Genomic DNA, 21,569 nt, shown 5'->3' with positions numbered 1-21,569 from the left:
ATTGAATTCTGCAGATGGCACACTGTTTATATCATACAATACAATGTAGAAGTTGATAATCTTTATACTCTTTCAACCAAACAAAATCAAACATCCATGCCATTCTCAAAACCTGCATTTACCAACTTTCTCTAATAAACATCTGAATTCTCCATCAAACACCATCATTAAGACAAAAACCACCAAGATTTGTGGATGCTATTATTTTTGTGCAATTGAATGTGTTTGTGATGCAGCTTACCATGATATCGCAACAGATAGAAAGCCCTCAAATACACATCCATCCTTCTTGCTTTCTCCTTCTCCTTTCTATTAAAAGAAGGCTTTCTATTAAAGAAGAGTATAAATTCTTGCAAGACTTTTAACCCACCTACCCATTTGGATAAAGCTCTTTTGAGCCTAGAATCCACTGAACGGAGGTTAGTGTTTAGACGCATTTAGAGGATAAGCACTAAATGTTAGCTCACACTCAGACGTTGGTGGGAAACAGAAGGTCAAGTCTCCATGGACTTGTCCGAGACTGCCAAAATAAACCTCTGCAAAATGCAGGAAAAGAGGAAATCAAACTGCCCGTCAAACCGTCGCCCTTGACAACCCTCAGCCTGTCTCCTAGGTTACTGCATATTGTTTACTCATCCTGAAGGGGTCAAAGATCATCCAGACCACATTTATTTCCTTTTTCATTCTCTCCCTCACTCTCCCCATAAAAGATGGAGAAACAAAGCAGTAGAGATGGGATGGGGGAGATGGAATTTAAAAAAAAAAAAATCCAGAAAAAGAGAGAAAGCGATCAGACTGGGGAGATAAGGGGAGAGGGGGGAAAAGGAGGAGGAGGATGGAGGGAAGGTGGGGGGACGTTTCAGGGGACTGATGTGTGTATTCGTCTTGAGGTCTGCCTCCTCTTATGCTAATACAGCCAATTTCCCCTTTTATTTCATTTCTGGAGCTGAAATCTGCGATCTCTGATAAGGTTGCCACAGCAACCGCCTATCGGGCGAGCGGATGCAAGTGATGGAGATGTGCATGCGTGTGTGCGCGCGTACGGGAGCAGTAGGGATGAATAATTTAAAACGGCAGCAGCCTGGAGAGATAAGAGGCCCGGAGCCGACACACACACACACGTACACACATATATACACACAGTCTTCCCAAGCTTCATCTGACAACGACAGGTGACCCCACAAGGTCGAGGTGGAAGGAAAGGAAGGATGAAGGGATAGAGAAAAAGAGAAACACAGAGAGGGAGGGGAGGGTCCCTCCCAAGAGCAAAGGATTCACTCATTTATCTGTTTCGTTTATGTGAAAGAGAGAATGAGAAAAAGAGGGAGAAAGATTGGAGGAGAGGCAGACAGAGAGAAAATTTCAGGGATCAAGTACTGATTTGTATATTTCTGTGGTTTTGTGGTTTTTGAGGAAACCTAGGGGTCTGTGACATAGCCTTCAGTTTTATTAGTAGTAGTAGTAGTAGTAGTAGTAGTAGTAGAAGTAGTATCAACATTGGGGTGATCATTATTAGTTAATAGTGATGCTATTAATTATTATTTAACTATTATATAATTACTATTAATGTTGTGTGAAAAGAAAAAAACTTTAAACTGTACCATAAGATAGAATTGAATTGAGTTTTATTCTAGAGGAATCCAGACACTAGTTACTCACTGGAATTTGTGCACTGAAGACACCTATTTGCAATAACCAATGCAGAATGTAAAACAATGTTTTTATTTGACTTACATTTTCAGTTATAAGCCTGCTTAAAGCAAACAAATGTGATTAACAAAAAAAAAACATTTATTTTAAAAATATATATGAATATAAACAAAGACACCTGAAAGCTAAAATATAACTGCAAGATTATTAAACTAAGCAATATTATACAGAACACACCGTTCTAGCAAAATGTTACTGGTTTGGATTCTGAGTCCGAAGGCTTCCAGAAAATTAAAGGATCTAATAGCTTAATAAAAAATAATTAAAAAAATAATTGTCTTCTTTACCCAATATGGAAATTGTTGGAAGGTTTATAAAACAAATCACTGGCGTGATGAAAAGGCAGTTTATATTCCCTGACTTCAAAGAGTATGAAAACCTGTGGTCTATTGCGAAAAGTTTGCACACAGTTTCATCCTTTCATTTCATGTTTAATTTATACAGTTCCTGCTCTGTAACACACACTTTCATGACCTCAAAGTCGGAACTCGCAGCTTCACACACATTTGCCATCTCATACCTGCCACACACGCCATCAACGCAAGAGTTCAGTGTTACGGCTGAACGCTCATAACACGCAAATACGTTTACACACGCTAACTGAAGCGTCTCAAGTGTGTGCGGCCAGTGTGTGGGAGTCATGCAGGCTCGTTCAGTGCTGTCTCCGGCCTGTCTGCGGCACCACACGGTTGGCATTCTTTAGCAATACTGCTTCACACACACCAGGTCATGCGCAGGTGAGCGGTTCACCTAAAGGTGGGCAAGGCCTCCACCCACACCTGCCTCACTGGCCAATCATAAACGAGCCACACAAGGTGAATGGCAGCTGCCCGTATCTATGATTCCTACTTGAGCGTGACTAGATTGTACTCACTGGCGCCAGACAGACTGTGTATATGTGTGTGTGTGTTTGTGTGTGTCTGTGTGTGTGTGTGTGTGTGTGTGTGTGATGTCTTATACTTCCTCGTTACTTTATTTTCTATCACTTCCTGTATAATATTCATTATATCCATGTTGTGAACTTGGTATACATGGACAGAGGTCAAAAGGTGACTTCTGACCCCATGTGATATAGGATGTTAGGATTCAGAATATGTGTTTGTGTATGTGTGTGTGTGTGTGTGTGTGTGTGTGTGTGTGTGTGTGTTCTGAGTTCCATCACAACATCAAATCTCAAATCTCAGAAGATTCTTAAAGTTGAGCTTGCCATCACGTGCTTTATGTTGTGTCTGCTCATGGCATCCTTAACATTCCACTATGCTGTCACCACACACACACACACACACACACTTACAGACGCACACTTATATAACCCTTACCCTTACCCTAACCCACCCTTTCTCTCAGCTAATTTGCAGGCCGTAACTGACATGCAGTACTTCTCATGAACACATGGTGGCAATAGACGCATTTGAAACGGCGACTGAACACCAAGAAGCATTTTTATGATAAAAAGCCCAAACATCCCATTCACACACACACACACACACACACACACACACACACACACACACATACACACACACACACTCCACAAACAGATACTGCCGATAACTGAAGCAATACAAAAATAGTCCTATTGAAAATAATAAGAACAAGATAAATCTCTGAAGCGATATTAAGGTTGATACCGCCATTGTAGTTACCTCCTCCAACTCTGTGTGTAATCGCAGGGAAACAAGTAAAGCCAAGCAGAGGAATGATGGGATATCCTCCTTCCCTCTCAACTATATCTGAACTCGCATCTTTGTATCGTGCTGTTCATCTCTGCTCTACAACATCTGAAAATATACAAAAAAAAAAAAAATGAAATATATATTTGTTTTATCTTCCAAATGTTCTCGGTTTGGGTTGTACCTGATATTTAAAAAAAAAAAAAAAAAAAAAAAACTTACACACATTGGTGCAACTATTTAAGGGAATAGCTTTTAATTAAAATTTTCTTATAATAAATTTTGATTATCATAGTGTCTTATGATTATTCAGTCCTACAGTATACAATTCCTTTAAGCAATCCCTTACCTATGAAACTCATGGAAACAATGGCTGTTTTATAATAGACCTGTGTGTTTACTCGTTACAAGCTCACAGTACATAATAACATAGTAATGAAGTAAGTTTGTACATAAATATAAATATAATGAGTTATAGATAGATAGATAGATAGATAGATAGATAGATAGATAGATAGATAAAACTAAATGTGTGTGTAAATAAATAAATCCAGTGTAATAGAAAAATATGGAAATTTTGTGTACATTATCCTAAATATGTCATTTTATGTTTAGTTTACAATGTGTATGAATGACCTCCTGCAGCACTCCTTACTGCACCGATGCTGTATCAGTCACCACATAGACTGGACACCACATTTACTCTGCTCCAGTACTATAAGACATTTCCTTTTTTTTCTTTCTCAAACATCTCACATTTAGGGCACATTCAACACATACAACCATGAACTACTGCATATGTATTGACATTTTATTGCAATGTACTGTATTTATAATTTGTGACATTAACAGGACACTGAGTCGCTAGTTTATTAGATGCTAAGATTTGTGTTCAGTGTTTAGCAGCTAACTATATGAAACACACGTACTAGGCATGCTGAACTACATTATCATTACAACATTATAAAGTAATGTACAGAATTTGTCTTCATATCATATGTTACATTAATGCAGGGTTTTGAGTCATTGCTAAATATCTGCTCACTTATAGAGAACCATAACAACAAGGATGCAGAAATTTACAGGACATACTGTAATATAGTACAATAATTTGTAGGAATTGAGTTGTGAAAAGAGAAAGAAATATGGATGTATACTGTAATTTTAAAAAGAGAAAAATAAAAAGTAACTGCCATCCACAAGCATCTGGAAAGCATTTTGTTGGTTTTCTTTTAATAAAGAAGAATTTAAATAATGAAAAAATATCAACACTTAAGCATTTTTATTTGAAATTCACAAAGATCATTTCACAAATTCGAGCAGTTTGATGCCATTTGAATGACAAAAAAAAAATACACAGTCACAAAGAGACCCCTTTTTGTGGTGGATTAAGCAGATGGCAAGACAAAAATAGAACGATGTCTCTGAATCAATTTAGCCCAGGAATCAAATTGTTCTAAATATTTATTTTCTCCTATAATAAGCAGTATTTAATGAAATTATTTACAAAATCTGAATAATTAATAAAACTGCTGAAATATGATATTAGCATAGGCCCGGATTTTCCATCAAACCTCATTTCAGTGCATTCATGCATTATTATATTTGTCTGTAATAATTATTACATTCTGCAATCGTTTTTTATCAGACCATATAGTGTGAAAGGCAATTGTGGAGATGCAATTAAATCAGATGTTAATTAAATCTGATCTTGTTTTGTACATTAATTAAGTGGCGGGTTTTAATCTAGTGTATCCACGCACAGTGAGGTGCGATAGCAACGGAAGGGACTCAGCTCATTTCATGCTCATAAATGCGGCTTTTATTTTGTTCAGAGCTCCAGTAGAGCAAGAAAAGCTCAGTGCAACTCTTTCACACACACACACCAACACACACACACACACACACACAGACACATGCATAGACACACACATCAGAGTCTGCTTCGGTGAGGGGTCATGTTTCATCAGTTATAATTAATGCACAGATTTATCGCTGGACTTTGAAATTTAAAAAGTATGGTGATGAAATATAATACTGATTGTTATTTATATTATTTTTTTATGTATTATTATTATTATTATTTTGTATTTCTAATGCTGACAAATGTGTTTTTCTTTTCAGTGCTCATCTACATAAGTGACAGAGATTCATTCATTATGCTTATTTCAGCTCTAAAGGTTATCTGATTAGATGTGGGAGTAGTTCCTGGTAGCAAGAAAGACACAAAAGATAAATGTGAAAATTTTCCCCTGCGGTCAGCAGTAATACGCACACACACACGCACACACACACACACACACACACACACACACACACACACACACATGCAGATCCACGAATAAGGGTCAGGATTACTTGAAAACCATAAACTAACACTAGGTAGAAAGCTTTGCGTCAGCACATTAGGTTCATTAACACTCTCTTAATGCTGTAAAAATGTTGATCATCATGGGCCTTGGATGAAAAAAATATGGCAGGTGTGTGTGTGTGTGTGTGTGTGTGTGTGTGTGTGAAAACTGTTGGCATTAGAGTATTTTAAATTACAGTTCAATCATAGGAGTAGAGGAGTAGCGGAGGAGGCATGGGGAGGGGGCGTCCTCTCTGATCCTCTCTCTGCACGCTTAGTTAATATTTCACTGGATGAGAATACGGCAGCGAGGGTGCATTTCACTCCCTGAATGAGAAGCAATCTCGCTCAGCCGACTCCGACAATAATTAGAATGGAGATTAAATAAAAATAATTAGAAAAAGTTCATCTAGTTGTGATGTATTAATTATTTGGCGCCGCTTTATTCCGAGTCTAATTATCTGCTTCAGTGAAAATGCTGAGATTTTGTGTGACTCATAAAAATTACATTCATGTAATTATGTCAGCAATTTGGGGGGAAGTCAACTAAGCAACACGTCAGCTTTCCTTTTCTTTTTTTCCTTTTTTCACCCCCACCACCAGTATAAAGTAAGTAACTTCCAGCTACTTATAAGGAAGTTATAAGTTAATACAGTCCTCTTTCAAGGCTGTCGGATGAATAATGATGGTATGAGGTGAGATTATTTACTAGGAAATGGCAAGGCGTCTCTTTCGCTCTCTCTCCCACTGATTTCCCTCTCTGTCTCATACACTTGTACCGCCACAATGAAAACACTCCATTCCATTCATTCTCAGTTTGCATATGATCATTTGCATAGAAATGGGAAAAAATGTTTATTGTGATCACATACTTAAAAAATACAGACTTGATGAGGGAGTTTGTTAATTTTTCAGACTTCACCACAGAGGCTGTGATACATACATGTGAAAGTGAAGAAAAGTGATAGAACAGGACTGGTTTGAGGGGGAAAAAGATTGAATGCGAGGAGGTTTATCATTCTGCAGGATGTGTAGAGTAGCAGCCCAGGGTTGATGAAGGAGCAGAGATGGAGTGATTACACTCCTCTGTCTGTCTCTGAGAACCAGGCCTACACTAAATTTAAAAAACAAAACAAAAAAACAACTCACTACCTCAACAAGACACTGTGTATGTAATTGCAAAGAATCTAGTTTTTTTTTTTCAAACTATTCCACTTAACACTATATAAAAAGGAAGATTATCACCCTAAATGTGAGGTTTGCTTGGATATTCCTAAATAATAGGTTAAATTAGACTTAATCAATTATATTTCAAATGTGTTTGGAATTTATTTTAGAAAATACAGTTGTGCAATCTGATGATGTCCCTGTTATTGCCATAAATGGTGTTCTTGTGATCATTGCACAATCATATATTAGCAATATATCAGTGATAAAAGACATTTGTAAAGTGATTTGTCATGTGTTCTGTTTGAATAATTTTTTTAAAGGTGTAAATATACTTGCTACCAAGAAACATTACTTTTAGATGCTATTTGTACCCTTAGTAGATACTTTGCTTGCAGTTTTAGCATAGTTAGCATATCTAGTGATCAGATACTGAGAGCTGAAATAGCAGAATAAACCAAACCAACGAATTTACAATTCTGCATTGCATTCGATACTCCAATTAAATTACTCATAAGGCAAGATAATCCAATCCTACTGATAAGTATACACATACAGCCCTTAATTCTAAAAATCTAACTCAGAATTTAATAGCTACTTACTTCCAAGCTAAAGTTAGGTATTGTGCCTCTACACTAGTCCACATAAATGCAATTCTGAAAGAAAAAAAATAATTAAATAAAAACCCTTACATACTAATTTTAGTGTGGTATCATTCTCATGATAGCAAATTACGCAAATCCTGTAAGATTGATTGCATCTACACTCAGCGGTCATAATGCAAGCGGTGTGACATTACATCAAAATGTAACTGACATCAAAGCAAATCTGATCAATTTAAGCACCAAGAAATATCCACAAAAAGGAAGAAAACATTCTCGACGGATCCATCTCACATCTGCACCTTGGCTATAAAATCCACATTACATATTTTAACCTCTTAAACTAAGGATGTATAGGTGTGTCTGGACTTACATTCCTCACTCCTGTAAATACATACCTTTCCTATTAGTTTTACTGTAGTTACTAAATAATATATTTTCGGATGACCTGAATCATAGGCTCGGTGCTTAATATTAAACTTTATACTTTGCGTTCATTTAAATCTTCCACAAAAACAGAACTTTATTGACATATTTGCAATCATTTAATGGTACAATGGTTTTAGTCTCTTGGACATATATGTACATTCTTCAGTCTCACAACTAAATTCCTGTCATGTTAGTTTTAAAATTTAGCTCCTACATAATTCATAGCAGTTACTGAATGATATGCTGTAAGATGAATAACTGAATAATACAGCTTCAGATTTAAAGCTTAAATAAGATCAGCAGCCCCTGGTCACATACTGCAACATATGCACTAAAGATAAACATCCTCTTTCAACCACTTTTTCATGTCAATTTACATTTGCTTAGGAATGAACACTCTCTCCTGAAATCTTTACAATGTCTCATAACACAGAGCTGCATGGTCTAGTGTAAAGTTTCATTTAAAATAATGTACATGTTGATTGACATGTAATTGTATTAGAATCAATAAAATATGAGGCAATTAAAAATGATTCAAGAAACAATACAATGACAAAATACAAATAATGTTTATAAATAATTATAAAAGGCAGGTTATTTTGTATTTTATTTAAAGCAAGTTTAGTTTGTTTTAGTTTTTTTTTCTCAAGCAATCTGTTCACATTTTCGTTTACTGACCATAGCACAGTAGTATGCAAAATCATAGCTGATAACAAAGTAGTGTTAGTTTATCAAAGGCACAATCACAAAAGAAAAGATAAGGAAATTTACATTGCACAAACATTAAGCTTCCTATTCAAAGCTAACACAACAATAACACATTTTGAGGCCTAAAATATGTTCAGCACAGCTGTACCTATTGAGTGATAAACTGTTTGACTACACATTGATTGTGGAAGATCATTTCAAAAACAAGATATTTTTAATACCTTGAGTTGTAGATTATATAATCATATTTTCATGAGTGAGTTGAAAACTGTAAAAATGCTAAATATTGATTAGTCAGAGCTGTCAGGTCAGATTTTCATGCATACGGTATGTCATTCAACCTTAGAAGGTGTATTGGGATGTCACTCACATGTTACCAAACATTCTTCAATGTCATGCTTGCAGTACAAATCATTCCTCATGTCTAAATCCAGAGAAATTTTGTTCTGCAACTTTGTTTTTGCAGAATCAAATTTAATTAAAGGAATGATTTGTATAAAAATAAATTGTACAGAATTTTTATATTTTTGATTATTTAGTTTTGCTCTGGATTTACAAGGTTAATGGTGCTAATCACATGTACAGTATTAATGGAATTCTATCCATCCATCCATCCATCTTCTATACCGCTTATCCTTCCTTCAGGGTCACAGGGAAACCTGGAGGAGCTATCCCAGGGAGCATCGGGCAGAAGGCGGGGTACACCCTGGACAAGGTGCTAATCCATCGCAGGGCACACACTCACATACACATTCACACACCCATTCATACACTACAGACACTTTGGACATGCCAATCAGCCTGGGACTGGGGGATTAAACCGGAGTACCAGGAGCACGGGGAGAACATGCAAACTCAGCACACACAGGCCCACGTTGGGAATCGAATCCCCAACCCTGGTGTGAGGTGAACGTGCTAACCACTAAGCTACCGTGCGCCCTTAATGGAAGTCTATTTGATGTACTCTATATGCCAAGACACCATACATACAATATCTACCTCAAGAATGCATTCAGTTATTCAGTAATGTCACACATGTGGTTTAGGACATTGTATGTAATCTTTTAAATGGAATAAAATTTTACTGTGTATTTGTATAATTTGGTGAATAGCTATCCACCCAAAATCAAGAGGCTGTGTAATTGCACAGCAAATATGCAGATTGCAATATTGAGTTGTTAATAGTGACTGTAATTTTACAAACATTTTTATTTACAATTATGATTTGTTCATAAAACCATAACTATGATTTTATAGAAGCCATTTCTATAACTGGTACCTTTTGATAAATGTAACTGTTTGACATTAAAATGCACTTAAACTGCTTTGTTTCCATGCCATCAATTCCTATGTAATTGGAGGGAATAGTAGATAGAAAGAATGTGTTGCATATTTTGGTACATTGCATTACATGTGTATTATTTGTAGTGTTTTATTTTCCTCACTTATTATCTCTCCCAAAACCAACCATATATAATCATATTCACCTGTGGGAATCCCAAAAAAGACAAATATACCTTATGTAGGCAAAGTAAAAAGAATTTAAGTATAGTATCATACATAGAAATCTGGAGGACAGGACACTGTGTGCTGTCTTGTACACCTAATGAACATGATAAACCCTGCATAAGCAATGCTTTGGAATACACGAACAAAAGAAAAAAATGGCAAAGATACTAGAAGTGTCAGTATAAATAGAGAATTGTTGATGGGAAAAAAAGGGTTTTGGGGTACATGTAATGGCATTTTATCTCTCTGTGCATGTTACTATATCTCCGCATCTAAAACAGGGCTGGTGCAGCTTACAAGCCAAGAGTTATCATGTTTTAATCAACGCCTGCAACGATGCAGAGTGATTAAAACATTACAAATAAACCACAAAAGAGGAAATACATCCTTTCTTTCTCCCTCGGCTACCACATCAATCCGGTCAGTGGCTCTGTGTTTAAAGTCACAGAGCTGTATATCATACACAAATGCATAATATTTGTGCAATATTCACAAAAAAATATTTTTTAATTTCACACACACAAATTCAGTACAGTGAAAAGGGTTTTTTTTTTTTTTTGCATATCAATGATTATTAGAAAGTTGGGCTCAGAGTGCAGGATCAGCCAAGCTATAGTATTCCTGGAACAGAGAAGTTTAAGTGCCGGAAAGTGGCCACTATTGTCACGATCTCCCCTGCAGATGGCGCTGCGGCAAGTGACGTGCATGGAAAGCCAGAGGGCACACGCGTGCACAATTACGTAATGAGGACTGTGACTGTTTCCTATGGACACATGCATTTGTTTTGGTTTCTGTTTTGTCTCTTCCCCGTTCAGTTATTGGTTGATGTTCGAGGGTTTGTCTTTATTGTTTCCAGCTGTCTGCGTTCAAGGTTGATTACGTGAGTTATTTAAACCCCTCGTGCTTCTGCGCACTTCACGCAGTATTAAATACGTTTAACTAACGAACTAACTAAGTATAAATATATATATGGAAGTTAGTCTTAAGCTAAGTGGTCGTGTTCTCATGTCCTGATCTTGTTTGATGTTTCATGCCTCGAGTCTCATTTCATGCTTAAGACCGCATATTTCTTTTCATGTGTATGGACCTTGTATTTTGGAATAAAGACTTTAATCTGCACTTGCTTCCACCTCGAGTCCCGTAACATGACAACTATAGAGTAGTTGGATTCAAACTCTTGACCTTCTGATCAGTATCATAGAATCTTAATCACTGAACCTCAAGAAAAAATGCATATAATAGGATTTTTCAAGCAAGCAAGAGAAACATATGTGTTGTAGGTAGGTTTTGGAAACCCTAGGACTCTCCTTGTTGTGTACTTCAAAGGGAGCATTTTATTTTTAAGCAAAGATTCTGTCTCATTTCCAGGAGTCTCTGCAGTGAACTTCAGTAAAAATAGAGGATGTAATAAACATTTTGCATAGTACACAATGTTTTCAGAGAAACAGTACATTTCAAACAAAGGTTATGCATCATGCAAGCTCTTTTGGAGCTGTAGTAGTTCATATTTGTAATTGTTGATAATGCAATGGTCATTTTCAAAGCAAGACATTAATTCCATGGGGTTGCAAAATTCTTATAGTCTAGATGAGTACTTTATACTTACATTTCCGTACAAGCTACAACTAAATGATGCAAACAGAAAATAATGTTCATCTCTGTTGAAGTGTCTTGCCATTGGAAAAGGTAAAGCATTCATTCTCATGGTATGAAGTTGCTTAACAAAATGATCATCAGTCTCTTCATGGTTTCTTCAATGTAGAGCTGGTTACATCTCTTGCAGGAAACACAATAAAAAACTCATGTGGTAATGCACTGATTTTAGTGGCTGTGTTTATCTTGGTAAATTGGTAAATTTCTTGATTGGAGTTACCAATGTCCGACTTGAACATTCTGAGCACTTGTCTTCAAAGGTACCATAATAATTAGACTGATTACTTATTTCATTACTGACATGCATGTCTGTGGAGCCAGCTTTATGATATTTTTGAAGTTTTATATAATATGAGCCAGTAATTTATTAGTTAGATGATAAATGAGCTTGTTTTAGCAATGGATTGTGTAAAGGTCTGTGAATCTGTTCTTTCAATAGTGCCATCAGAGGCTATGGCATGATGCATGTTTTTCTTATAAAATCCATGGTTATAAAAAATATTTTGTAGTTTGTCTGGAAGTCTTCATTCTCACTGTAAAATGTTCAGTATCTGTGAATAAGGAATGGGTTCTTTTACAATGTTTTGGATGATAAAAGCAGTATTTTAAGTAGGAATGAGAGTCTGTAGGTTTATGATGGATGGTAATAAGGTGTGTGCAGGGCTGTTTATTTAACCTCCTGCCTGCTCCCAACAGAATCCCAACCATCTTCCACAGACAATTTGACCAATCCCACCTGCTAATGCAGAAAGTTTAACCAATTCCAACCCTCCCACAGAAAGTGTGAAAACCTACCTGTTGCTGCAGAAAGTTTTACCAATTCTGCCTGCCCAGGCAGAAAGTTTGATCAATTATGCTTCCTCTCTAAGAAAGTTTAATGAATCCCAGCAGCTCCCACAGAAACTTGACCAATCCTACCTGCTGCTGTAGAAAGCTTGACCAATTCTGCCTGCTCCTATGGAACATTTGACCAATCCCAACTGTACCCACAGAAGGTTTAACCAATCCCATCCACTCCTTCAGAAAGTTTGACCAATCCTGGCCAGTCTGATAGAAATTTTGACTAATCCAGCCTGCTCCAACAGAAAGTTTGACCAATCCAGTTCACTTCCACAAACATATTGACCAATCAGGCCTCCTCCTATTGAAAGTTTGACCAATCTTGCAACTGCCTGTGACATTTTCTAATAAATTTGATTGGTTCTATTTTCCAAAATAAAAACAAATTAGTCATTTAAACCACTATGTCCCTGACCAAGATAAAGTTATTATTGAAGATGAATGAAAGTATGCAGTAACGGCATTGTACAGAACTTAATACACTCTTATATTATTAAACATTGCCTTTCTTTGTCCTTTCAAGCTATATATCTGTTCACAGTTCTTGCCTGCATGAGATTGAAAACTGCCAACTACTGCAACTTTTTGTTGGGTCCCGCTGGATCTCAGTTCCGATGAACACCTATAGATTGTGGGTTTCAAAGAGGAAATTTCTGTAATCACTGGCATGTCCAAAATAGTTCAGCTCAAGCCAGAGTGTGCTGTATTTCATGTATAACAGGCCTGGATAAATATGGAAAAGAGCTTGCATACTACAAGTGAACATTATTAAGCAAACAAGCAAACATTATTAAAGGAACAGTGTTGGTGTCATGTAATATCAGAGAAGGAACTCTGGACTACAGTACCCAGCAGCCACTGCACCTCACTGACCACCTGCACCTGAATCTCGACGTGATATACTCTTTCATGGGGTATGCCAAAGGGGAGCTTTCCAACAAGGCTGAAACCACCTCCCACCCTCCCTCCCCTACTATGCATCTCATCCAGCACGCCGAGTCAACGGAGAACCTCATTCAGCCTCCTTGCTCATCTGAGGATGCCGCTCAACATTCCTGTTCAGCTGAGGACACTGCGTAGTCTCCCAGTTCAGCTAAAGACATTGCCCTGCCTCCCAGCATGGCCCAGAGCTATGCTTTTCTTCCCTGCTCCACCTCGGACGTCCGCTTCGGACATTGCTCCGCTTTCCTGTTTGGTTGAGGATGTCACAGGAGAGCATGGCTCTTCCCTCTGGCCTGGCGGAGAACCTCGCTCCCCCCCTCTGGTCTCTCGGAGAACTTTGCTCCTCCTTCTGGCCTTGCGGAGAACTTTGCTCCCCCTATGGACCTCGCGGAGAGCGCCGCTCCCCTCTCTACCTTCCTGAGGAACATCGCTCCCCTCTCAGGCTCTGCCTTGAGCTTCGTTCCTCCCGCTGGCTGTGTAGTAGCCATCGCTCCGCATTCAAGCCAGGCCGGGGATATCATGTCATCTCTCTGTGGTGCGGAAGAGACCACTCCACACCTGAACCTCAGAGAGCACTCCCAGTTCCTGTCTGAGGTCAACATCACGGCCAACCAAGTTTTGCTCACGCCAGAGTCTACTGATATGGCTGAGAAAGTTCTGCCATCCTGTTCCGCGGAGGACATCAGTCTGCCTTCCTGTTGCGCTGAGGATATCACACTGCCCTCTTGACCCGCTAAAGCTGATGACCCCAGCAACCCAGCGACCCCAGCAAGCCTGCCCCAACCTCATGCCTTCCCCTTGGCTCATTGAGGAGCTTGCTATCTGTTGGACAATGCCTGCCCCGGGACCTAAGGGAATGTGAAGACATTTTACCCAGAAGGCTAGGTCCGCTGGGGGAGGGAGTGTTTTTTGGCACAACAGTAGTAGTGCCTTTTGGGGGGAGGGGGGGGGGGGTTCTGTCATGTAATATCAGAGAAGGAATTCTGGACAACAGTTCCCAGCAGCCACTGCACCTCACCTCAAGTTCTATAGTTACTGTTTTTGCATTTCCTTGTATTTTCAATTAAAATCTAATCTGCGCTTGCACCCGTCTCCGCCTCTAAATCGTGACAGTTGGTATATGTCTAGTAAATTATGATTTTTTTTCTTGCTTAAAAGTCTTAGTTTAGTCCCCATACACTGTAAAAAATGATTTTGAGTTTAGTTAAACTTAAAAGCATATGTTGAATCAATACAATAATGAAGTCACGTTCTGAACCTTCAATGCGTTAGTCGGCAATGTTGTAGGGCAAGATTGAAATCTTCCACCATTGTCAAATTTGGTAAGTAAATATTTGTTCATATTGATTTAATCACTTGTAAAAACGACATGTACTATATAATAGTATATTGTTTATAATAGTAAACAATACAAGTATTGTTTATGTCGTTTCTACATCGAATTAAACCGCAGCTAATCCACACATAGTTTGGCTAATTGTATTATATTGTTGCTAGCCAGCAAACTAAAGTTAAATATCTATAAAAATAATGAAAAAAAAAACTAGATAAGTATTATTTCTTCTAGTTACTTAATGCACATTTAATATATCAACAATTTATCTCCATGAGTTGCAAAAAGCAGGGGGTAGGTTAGCCTGAGGAAGAAATTCACATGTGACTATAGTGACACTTCTGATCTGAGACTCATACACTCTAGACTCACTGAACTTTGGAAACCCATGGAATGAATGTCATGTTTTGGCAGTTATTACATCATCATGAATTTGATGATATTTGAAATTTGAAAACATTTTCTGTGACATTTGAACTGCTCTTGCATAAAGCTGTTACTGGCAACTTGGTGTAAATGCATTGTATAATTGAGAAAGATAAGCTTTATAGGTGTCAACCCCCACCCTTTAATAAACACACACACACACACACACACACACACACACAAACGATAGTAGCTATATGAAAGACCACAACATTTCAAAGGCCCTTCATGTCCTTTCTGGAGTATGAATGACTGCATGTTAATGTCAACCACTTTATAATGCACTTAATCCAAAGCATATGCAGCACTTCCTAAAAAACACAACCTCAGTCATTCTTTTTTTCACACACACACACACACCTTGCCTCCCCCCCCCCTCCAAAAATAACATGGCCCTATTGATTTTGATCAAATTGCACTGTAACAAAAATGTTACTGATATTAAATCTCAATATCTGGAAATCATCTTCTTATTGTTAAGCTACATGTTTTACAATGTCTATCACAGATGAAGAAACACAGGCTGTATAACACTGCATGAGAGAGAGATATGGGGTGGAGGGGGAAAAGAAATTGAATGAACGATTCAGGATTCATGTTTTCTCAAGATAGTTATTTAAAGTGCATTTTCTTTGGCTAACGTTAGCTGATCGAAACAGGACCATATCGATTTCTGACCCTGGTAGGCTGAAGTTAACTCCACCAGAGTTAAGAAGTGTTCCCCGAGAGGACATTAATTTACTAATGCATTTTCAGGGTGTCCCGTGGGGGAATGGTGTGCACAAAGATCCTCCCATGGGACACCATGGTCATTCTCATAACACAAGCCAGGCGCCAATCACAGGACAGGAAAGGGGACGAGGCCAGAGTAAACATGCCTGATGATTGTATCACAGCGGCTGTGTCTCAAACGCAGTCCTCCAAAAGTTAATATGGGCACTTATTAGGGATTAGGGTTAAGTCTCAAAGAGTCAGCAGCCATTTTTTAAACAATGCAAATCAGTTATAAGAGAAGGAAAATGGATCATGCCAGAGTACCTATGTGTTTCGAATGCATTGATGGGTTAAATAAAAAAACAGCATGATTGCATCTTTTGTCTGTAGTCAATTATAAATCTTTTTTAAGTGATAAAAAGTATAACACTATAAACAACTCTGCAGATGGTATCTCTGTGGCTGAATCTTATATAGAATTTTTTAAAGACCCTTCTGAAGTCATTATGTGTGCTTATTAGGGGTTTGAGTTTAGGCTCAAAGAGCTGAAAGGTCAGTTCTGTCTCAGACAGCTGATAGCAATATTTATTTATTTATTTATTTATTTATTTATTTGCTTTTAAATACTAAAAGTCAATCACAAGACAGGAAAGAGGTCGAGGCCAGAGTAAACATGTACCAGTGGAAGTGCTTCGAAAGGTTAAGTCATTATTTATGTTCATTTGGGGTTACGTGTCAGTGAGCTGGCAGGGGAGGAATTTGTTTTCAAAGATTTAATTTTCATCTGCCATGATACAGTCATTGATACATATATTTCTGTTGTTATTATTATTATTATTATTATTATGCTTTCAAAATAGAATTACTTACTTAAAATTACTTACAGGAGAAGAACTACAATGATGCCAAAGTAAACATGCCTTCTGATAGCACAGCTGTGTCTCAAACACCAATGCAAGTCCTGCAAAGAGCCCTTCAAACATCATTATGGATGTTAATTAGGGGTTAAGACTCACTGAACTGGCAGGGCAGTGTTTTTTAAGCATTTGTTTATCTTTGTGTCTGCAAGGACATGGTGATCAGTAAATAGAACTGTTAGTATTGTTTTATCATAATTGTTATTGACAGGGTTTATGTTTTACATGTATTTCCTTATAAACAGGGGGCAGACCTGGCTGACAGACGGTTGACCATTAAAACTAATAATCAAGAATAATCAAGTATCAAGATATTATTCAGAGGTTACAATATTGTTTACATTAGAATAAGTTAGGGGTCTTGATTTTTTTAAAATATATTATTATTATTATTATTATTATTATTATTATTATTATTATTATTATTATATCATTTTTGAATATATGTGATTGATGTATAATAGATACAGGAGACAGAAGACAGCAGCCAAAGGTGGTTCTACCAAGTGTTGACCCATGAGGCATGGAATGCACTTTGGATTGTACACTAGTCCCTCACAGGGCACCATGTACACACATTTTCACCAAGGAGCAATTTAGCCTAGCCAATCCACATTCTGACATGCTTTTGGAGGTGGGAAGAAATTGAGAACCCAGAGGACACCTAAATGGAGAGGGGAGACCATGCAAAACCCTATACAGACAGTAACTTGTACTGTGAGTTATCCAGTCTACTAGAAAATTTTTACAAATTGAATGGGAGTTACACACTAATACACTAATAATAAATAGGTAAAAGTAAAAAACTTATCTTGGGTGTAACACCTGACTATGACAAAGTCTCTGTGATGAGTATTGCAAAGATGTATTTGTTGGGGGAAAAATATGTTCTCACTGTCTGGATGATTAAAAGGTCAGAACATGGGGAATGTAGGGGATAAGGAAGAAAGAAATGGAATGGAAAATGAAAAAATGGAATTCACAGCCTTATAAAAACATCACCAGTCTTGTACATTGGTTATCAACGAGATAACCTGGAGTTCCTGGAAGTTCATTTAGGATAGCTTGAACTCATCCAAAGAGAATGTACATGATACATTTTAATGTAAATAAAACAATTCCTGGCATTGCCCAAACCCCCACTACAACAGAATGACCTGAACGCCTAAAGGCCCTTTCACACTGAGCGTGACGCAATAAAGCATAGCAAATCTCCAATGAACAGTGTGTTCACACTGCCTTCAGCTAATTCAAGCCTGCACAATTCTCGGTGCTGACCGAGAATGCATTTTACGCCTGCACACTAGGTGGCGCAACCCACTATTCAGCTGATTGGCCTATCGTCTTTGACCACTGAGAAGAAGAATCACTTATATGTTGGCGCGTAGAACCACAACACAAACTGTGTATGTGTATTCTACCCAGAAAGCGAGGCAGAAAGATTTTTGTGTTTTTTGAAGAGCACCATCAAGCTGCATATATAATGCAATAACACAATAGTGGGACAAAACCCATTTATTTGTGCAAGATTAATAAAAATAATAAAAATAAAACAGAAGTTTTTCAATTCTAAAAGTATATATGTATATATAGATGAAAGCGCAATAAAATACGGATTATAAGAATAAAGGGGATTACAATTATGCACTCTATCTAAAAATAATCCTGTTTTGTTTGTTTTTGTAGTCACTGTTTTTGTAGCTGTGATTTTTATAACATTCTCTGTTCTCAGACACCACTGTCAACAAGAACCCAACATCCATTCTCTTCTCTCTCCGGGAATACTTTTCTTCTACGTTTTCAGAACAACTTTCTGTGCTATAGCGTCACCTATCTCACCCTTTTGTGCAACAGTAGCACTTGATCTAAAGCTCAAATCTAACTGGATGGCCCATTTCATTGCAGGACGATGGAGGAAAAAATCGACACACTGGTCAAAAAAAAACAAACCTCTAGCTTTGTCACGCCGCGATTGATCACGCCCGGTGTGAATAGTTCCATAGGGATCTATTGTTTCAATTCAAGAGCATCACCGCGTCATACATCGCTTAATCATGCTCAGTGTGAAAGGCCCTTAACCCAGAACTAAATTAACACATTACAGGAGTCAAAGGTTAGTCAAGCTTCCTGTCTGGGCAAAGGGGCCATTCAGACTGCTAATCTTGGCTTACTGTAAGACTAAGACTGACCTAGCTGAGGTCCAGAATGGTGAGAGGATAGTCTTTTCTGTTTAGGATCTCTAATTCTCAAGCCTGGTGTTATGTTATGTTATAATAACCCGGAATTATATATTTTTTTTAAAAAAACACACACATTCTTCTGCATTGACATAACCCCCTAGTGAGCACAACCTCTAAAAGCTTCCTCTACAGAAAGTCTGTAAACAGCTCCTCCTTCTTTCAGTATAAATCAACTCGACCACTCTGTCTCCATCATTTCTTTTAAGGAAAAAAAGGAGGAGATGTTGTAATGGATATACTGTATTACAGTTGAAACTCTTTCCCTGTCACTGCAGGCTAAAACAGAGAAAAAACAGGAGTTGTGTTTGGATAGAGGCCTGTGCAGGAGAAAGTGATACTCACTGACTGATATTTACTGAAGCCATTTTTCTTTATTTACACTAATGGGCCAGTGAATGGTGCATTAGAGGTGTTTTCATGTCCTGAGCGGAGGTGTCAGTCGCACTCTGTGAGGGCCTGTGTGCGGTAGTCATTAACACGTCACTCTATCTCGCCTAGCTTCAGGCACTATTCCACATTTAGTACCACTGCTTAGACATTTTTCACTTGAGGAAATGCAAGTTGACCTCTCTTTTTCAGCATGCACTAACCAAGGCACCCACCCAAGGACTTACAATCACACACACACACGCACGCGCACACACACACGTGCATGCGTGCGCACATACACTTCCCCTTTTTATTCCCCTTTTTCAAAGAAGCTTGTGAAAAGTGACAGGGAATATTTTTTATTTATTCCTGACATCTGAAATTATTACATGACATACACTGTCTTAAACAGGGACAGAGCTAAACTCACACTGTGCCCGATTCTGACCATGGAAACTGATTTGAGCTACATACAAGACTGAAATATCAAACAATCCTTAACATAACTACAGGTTTCAGCAGTAGAATGGCTATTAATATTATAATAATTAATATTTAAATCAAGTAGCTTAAGTATTAAATTGTTTTAGCAACTGAGTAGCAGAGTAGCATTGATAAATATTACATTTCTTTATATATAAACGTTCAATGTGTAATTTAATGTGTATTATTTTAATCAATACTGTTTTAATCCATCATCTTGTATCCCTTGTCTTTTTGTTTGAAGAACAGGTGACAAGAGGTTACTGGTTGCTAACTGTTTTGAGAAAAAAAATCTGGACTGGTAATTTTCTAGATTCTGGGAAAAAGCTGTAGGAAGCTCATTTTCATAAATAAACTTCATATTTGTAATGGAAGTGTCACTAGAGCTAATAATAAAAAGTACATTCAAATAATAACCTATGACATTTAAAATATCATCATTGAGTACTTCAGAGAAAATGGTAAGTTGTAAAAGACTATTTGTTTATAAAAGTTAGTTATAACATAAAACTTAATTCCAGATTATTTGCTCAATATCAGCTCAATACTGAAGACACCTAGTAAAATAGTGAAAACAAATTATTAATCAAGTAGATTGTCTTGATTATTTATGGAAAAAGGTGTTAAGGGTCAGTTAAAGTTAGAATGTAGCTTTAGTGTAGATCCAGTTTTCTGACAGATTACTTTAATGTACAGTAGCTGCAATATCCAGACAGTTAAGTTTAATGTACAGTTTTCAGACAGATTACTTTAAGGTAGCTACAGTTTTAATTTAGAATAAGCTATCACATTTTTCTGAAGAATGGCTTTAATGTACCTGTGTTACAGTCTTGTAGAATAGGGTACAGTATATGCTTGAAACCTATAATATAGCTACAAATTTCAGAAATATTACTTTAATGTAGTTACAAATTTCAGACAGATTACTTTAATGAGGCTAGTGTTCAGATAGATCAATTTAATGTAGCTACAGTTTTGATGTAGGTACAGTTTTTAGACAGATCATTTTAACGTACAGTAGATAAAATTTTCACAGAGATCACTTTAATTTAGCCACATTATTTTTGCTGAAGTATTATTTTAACGTACCTACATTTCTTTCTAAAGGCACATTTCAATTTCAATTTATGAGAGATGGCTTATTTAAACAACGCAAATCTTATTCATATTTTTTTTTCTGAATAACAGTTTTACCATATATGAGCTACCATTTCTTAGAGTAGGGTACAGTATTTTCTAGTTAGCTTAGTTCTCTTCACTAACCACACTACAGTACAGTATGTACCGTACTCAGTTACTATGAGGATTTTTTTTTTAAAATGTCACATTGGGCCACACTGATGCATGTGCTATAACAGTAAATGAACATTTCTGTTGTGTAGTATTGTAGATTATATCCAGAAATGAAGCACGGCCCATGGACTTATAACTCCATTAGGAAGGAAGCATTCATATAGGAATCAGAGAAAGTGTGAGGAAAACCCCAACAGAGTGCGGGTAAGAG

The sequence above is a fragment of the Ictalurus furcatus genome, chromosome 19, assembly GCF_023375685.1.
Source record: "Ictalurus furcatus strain D&B chromosome 19, Billie_1.0, whole genome shotgun sequence".
NCBI lineage: Eukaryota > Metazoa > Chordata > Actinopteri > Siluriformes > Ictaluridae > Ictalurus > Ictalurus furcatus.
Note: the sequence above shows the minus strand (reverse complement) of the source record.